This window comes from Diachasma alloeum, unplaced genomic scaffold (assembly GCF_001412515.2).
Source record: "Diachasma alloeum isolate Michigan unplaced genomic scaffold, Dall2.0 Dall_scaffold_00966, whole genome shotgun sequence".
NCBI lineage: Eukaryota > Metazoa > Arthropoda > Insecta > Hymenoptera > Braconidae > Diachasma > Diachasma alloeum.
Window position 1 is genome coordinate 83,728 of NW_021681083.1, and position 6,000 is coordinate 89,727.

The 6,000-nt window shown below is 40.7% G+C and overlaps 1 protein-coding gene across 1 annotated transcript in view; it reads left to right on the forward strand.

Annotated features, from left to right (window-relative positions):
* Nucleotides 1-6,000, forward strand: part of LOC107045510 (allantoicase) — a gene marked incomplete at its 3' end in the record, with an annotated part of 63,985 nt that overhangs the window by 22,385 nt on the left and 35,600 nt on the right.

Sequence of the window (6,000 nt, forward strand, 5' to 3'; positions counted from 1 at the left end):
CAGTGTCTGAAGGTTAAAAAACAGTTAATTTTATATTTTTTAATTAAAAAACTCTAATTTATCCGCGAAATGAGTAAGTGATGACAAAATTTGTGCTCATTATGTGGAATTACTCCGANTCCCTAGACCATTTAAATGTGATGGCTCTTTTACAATAAAAACGTTCTGTTATTAATATAGGTTACGTTTTCCAGTGTCTGAAGGTTAAAAAACAGTTAATTTTGTATTTTTTAATTAAAAAACTCTAATTTATCCGCGAAATGAGTAAGTGATGACAAAATTTGTGCTCATTATGTGGAATTACTCCGATTTGCACAAACAGTGAGGACGCTAGGAAAAAATGTCGAACGCACAAATTGTCGAGTGAGAATGCGAAGGTGCCGCCATGTGGCGGCGATGCACTGAAATGTTGTAGGATGGTAAAAAAGGGTTTTAAAGTAAAAAATGAGTAAATAAATATGAAAAAATCATTTTCGGGTGCAATTCATGATTTAAAACCCTTTTAATGAGTATTGGGCATCTTCGAGAATGCTCCGGATCCCCCCCCCCCCACTACACCGCAGCTCGGGTTATAATTTTCCACGGGGAATAATCATGTTTCTGGAGTCTGGGATGCATCTCTTGTGAAATCCACGTGGTCACGATGACCTCTGGATATTTAAACCATCCCCAGGTCACTCTTAAACATTCTTTGAATGCATTCTCGGAGAATAAACATGTCCTTGGCAACTTTGGACCATGTACTTTGAAATCCACGAGGTCCCGATGACCACTGGATTTTCAAACCACCCCCCAAGTCATTCTTACGCTTTTTTCAATAATTCCACGGGGAATAAACGTGTCCTTGAAGACTATGAAGCATTTACTTCGAAATCCCCCGGATCCCGATGACCGTCGGATTCCCAAATCACGCACCAAGTCCCTCTTACACATTTTTTGATTAATTCCTCGGGGGATAAACGTGTTTTTGGAATCTCTGGAGCATGTATTTCGAAATCCCCGGAGTCCCGATGACCACTGGATTTCCAAACCATGCACCAAGTCCCTCTTATGCATTTTTTAAATAATTTCCCGGGAAATAAACGTGTTTTTGGAACCTTTGGAGTGTGTATTTCGAAATCCCCGGAATCCCGATGACCACCGGATTTCCAAATCACGCACCAAGTCCGTCCTATACATTTTTTAAATAATTTCTCCGGGAATTAACATGTTTTTGGAACCTCTGGAGTATGTATTTCGAAATCCTTGGGGTTCCGATGACCACTGGATTTCCAAATCACGCACCAAGTCCCTCCTATACAATTTTTAAATAATTCCTCGGGGAATAAACGTATTTTTGGAAACTCTGGAGCATGTATTTCGAAATCTCCGGGGTTCCGATGACCACTGGATTTCCAAACCATGCACCAAGTCCCTCTTATGCATTTTTTAAATAATTTCCCGGGAAATAAACGTGTTTTTGGAACCTTTGGAGCGTGTATTTCGAAATCCTCGGGGTTCTGATGACCACTGGATTTCCAAATGACGCACCAAGTCCCTCCTATACATTTTTTAAATAATTCCTCGGGGAATGAACATGTTTTTGGTAGCTCTGGAGCATGTATTTCAACATCCCCGGGGTTCCGATGACCACTGGATTTCCAAACCATGCACCAAGTCCCTCTCATGCATTTTTTAAATGATTTCCCGGGAAATAAACGTGAATCCGATGGTCATCGGGACCCTATGGGTTTTCAAAGACATGCTCCAGAAGTTCCAAAAACACGTTTATTCTCCGAGGAATTAATTTAAAAATGTGTAAGAGGGACTTGGTGCGTGATTTGGGAGTCCGGTGGTCATCGGAACCCAGAGGATTTCGAAATACATACTCCAGAGGTTCCAAAAACACATTTATCCCCCGAGGAATTAATCAAAAAATGTGTAAGAGGGACTTGGTGCGTGGTTTGGAAATCCAGTGGTCATCGGAACCCCGAGGATTTCGAAATACATACTCTAGAGGTTCCAAAAACACATTTATTCTCCGAGGAATTATTTTAAAAATGGATAGGAGGACTTGGTGCGTAATTTGGAAATCCAGTGGTCATCGGAAACCAGGGGATTTCGAAATACATGCTCCAGAGGTTCCAAAAACATGTTCATTCCCCGAGGAATTATTTAGAAATATGTATAGGAGGGACTTGGTGCGTCATTTGGAAATCCAGTGGTCATCGGGACTCCGGGGATTTCGAAATACATGCTCCAGAGATTCCAAAAACACATTTATCCCCAGAGGAATTAATCAAAAAATGTGTAAGAGGGACTTGGTGCGTGATTTGGGAATCCGGTGGTCATCGGGATCTCGGGGATTTCGAAGTACATGCTCCAGAGTCTTCAAGGACACATTTATTCCCCATGGAATTATTGAAAAAAGCGTAAGAATGACTTGGGGGGTGGTTTGAAAATCCAGTGGTCATCGGGACCCCGTGGATTTCAAAGTACATGCTCCAGAGTTGCCAAGGACATGTTTATTCCCCGAGAATTCATTCAAAGAATGTTTAAGAGTGACCTGGAGATGATTTAAATATCCAGAGGTCATCGTGACCACGTGGATTTCACAAGAGATGCATCCCAGACTCCAGAAACATGATTATTCCCCGTGGAAAATTATAACCCGAGCTGCGGTGTAGTGGGGGGGGGATCCGGACCATCCTCGAAGATGCCCAAAACTAATTAAAAGGGTTTTAAATCATGAATTGCACCCGAAAATGATTTTTTCATATTTATTTACTCATTTTTTACTTTAAAACCCTTTTTTACCATCCTACAACATTTCAGTGCATCGCCGCCAGATGGCGGCACCTTCGCATTCTCATTCGACAATTTATGCGTTCGACATTTTTGCGCTTTCACAAACCTCCCTTTGTGCCTCAGCCGATTCGACATTTTTCCCAATGATTTTATAATACTCACTAACATAAACCACCAATTCCAGCAGGTTAGGAGTCACACGAAGAGAGACATACGAAGAGAGAGATACACTGCGGGTAGTTGCCACGATCGACACCATTCGGCGTTAGCTGTATGCGCACGTATTCATGTATAGTACATTCATATATGCGTGAGCCAAGTCGAACTGTACATCAGCAAATTTTGTGTTTAAACACGGGTTCTTCGTTTAGCGGGATACCAGCCCAAAGCGTGGAAAATTTCAAGTGTGACTTTTTCGCGACATCAAACTTAAGTTAACAAAATCGGTTCTTCAGCGATGATTACGTTAGGGTTCGATAGGTAGGGTACAATTAATCGTAAAAATCATTCTAAAAAGTGTTAATTATTTTGTTTTAGTTATTATTGATCATTGTCATGAATAGTTTGGCAGCCATTCCGGCGCCAGTCTCATGCGGGTATTGATTTTTTTTCCTCCTTGAACCGGTTACAAATGCTCAGAAGTAATATTGAATTACTTGTATTTCAATCACTCATATCATAGCCATGTAATTAAGTAATGTTTAACTGAGTTTGGCCAACGACTGGCAACGAACGTTGGGCCGAGATCGGCGCTCAGACCTGGCCTGATGTTTTCGTCTCAGGTTTCAACCAAGTCTGGCGTGGTCCCGACTGAGGACCGGGCCCTGGAGTTCGGCAGTCGGCCGCCGGGCTTGGACCGAGCTTGGCCGGTTTGTTGTTTCCTACCTGGGCTGAAGTTCACAAAATGATGAGAAATCATAAAATTTCCACATTAGATTTTCGGGGTCATGAGTCTTCCCGACCCTGTAGATCGGGAAGTTAAATGTGAAAGTTTGAAAATAGTATCACTGAACACGGAGAGAAATTTTCTAGAAAAATTCTAGTACGAGTACTGGAAAAAATCACAATCTACTGGCTGTGAAAAATTCTAGTGCTGTTAAAGTAAAATTTCTTAGTATTTTTGATAAAAATTTTGGGGATTTCTGTGAAATTTTTACAGAAATACGGGGAAAAATTCACGTTTTCCCCAATAAAATTTCCAGTGCCGGCACTGGGATTTTTTCCCGGCTCTCACTTTGCGCCTCTTTTCCCGTGCTAGCACTAGAATTTTTCTAAAAAATTTCTTTCCGTGAATACGAAAAAGTTCCTTCTCAATCCTTTCCAAAACCACAATCCCCTTAAACACCTGGTTTAATTCGCAGATGATACTGCGATCATCGTGCACAGAAAAACTTGATGGCGGCACCTTCGCATTCTCATTCGACAATTTATGCGTTCGACATTTTTTCCTAGCGTCACAGTGAGTATTGCTGTAAATTAATTAATTTGTCAATTATTCATTAATGATTGCCCAAAAATAATCCAAATTAATTGGATTATTTTTTAGCAAAAAAAAATAATTGGTGAAAAAAATTAGAATTCATCAATTGGATTAATTAATTTCCCTGGTGATCCAGGAGCCACGATATTTGTGTGGCTGTTACGTGGCTATTAGGATTGTCATTTTTGGGGCTAAAAAGGGGGATATGACAGGGGGACATGAAAGGGGGATAGACGAATTATTAGTTTATATTTGGACTGTTTATAACATTGTTTTCTATCAATTGATTAAAATTAATGTGAGTGTATATAATGATAATACAAGTCCCGTAGGGGGAATGCCGGGAGATGGCGGCAGCGTCGACATTCCAACGGGGTCGGTCAAGTCGACAGCAGTCGCAGCCAGAATAAGTGAGACCCCAATGGAGGTGGGGCGCCACGGTCGATTCTGACGGCTGGGCGAGCTCTGCCTGTGCCGGTAACTCGGCAGTAGGGCGAGAAGAAGAATATCCATGGATTTTTGGAGTGAGGGACAGGCATATGAGTGAGAATTACGTAGAGTGGGGGTACCCTGGGCAGGGAAAACTTCTGCTAGAAGCCCTATAGCAGTCCCGCTGTCACAGGGGTAGGTTCGAAGGGGGGTTTATGTCCTCCTTGTCCTCAATATTTACTTTATGTTTTTCCGTTGATTCATTCGCCCGCTAATTAATATTAATGGATGAGACAAGGATTTCTCGATGAAGAATTAAATTCTCCATTCATCAATCCCCGTTTGATCCCTTAATCTCTGTAATAAAAAAATAAAAACTGCGACGTAATTTACGGCGCTATGAAAAACATAATGGATAACTCGCCCGCTAATTAAAAAATCGTGTCTCCCCTCCTAATTAATATTGAGGAATGAAGCCAATGTTGTTCGGTGGAGAATTGAATTCCCCATCCATCAACCTTTGTTGCATCCCTTAATCTCTGTAATAAAAAAATAAAAACTGCGACGTAATTTACGGCGCTATGAAAAACATAATGGATAACTCGCCCGCTAATTAAAAAATCGTGTCTCCCCTCCTAATTAATATTGAGGAATGAAGCCAATGTTGTTCGGTGGAGAATTGAATTCCCCATCCATCAACCTTTGTTGCATCCCTTAATCTCTGTAATAAAAAAATAAAAACGGCGACGAAATTCACGGCGCTATGAAAAACTTGATGGATAATTCGCCCGNAATTAAATTCCCCATCCATCAACCTTTGTTGCATCCCTTAATCTCTGTAATAAAAAAATAAAAACGGCGACGAAATTCACGGCGCTATGAAAAACTTGATGGATAACTCGCCCGCCAATCAAAAAATCGTCTCTTCCGTCCTAATTAATATTAAGGAATGAAACCAATGCTGTTCGATGGAGAATTAAATTCCCCATCCATCAATACCCGTTTCATCTCTTAATCTCTGTAATAAAAAAATAAAAACTGTGACGGAATTTACGGCGCTATGTAAAACTTAATGGATAACTTGCCCGCCAATTAAAAAATCGTCTCTCCCCTCCTAATTAATATTAAGGAATGGAACCAATGCTGTTCGATGGAGAATTAAATTCCCCATCCATCAATACCCGTTTCATCTCTTAATTTCTGTAATAAAAAAATAAAAACTGTGACGGAATTTACGGCGCTATGTAAAACTTAATGGATAACTTGCCCGCCAATTAAAAAATCGTCTCTCCCCTCCTAATTAA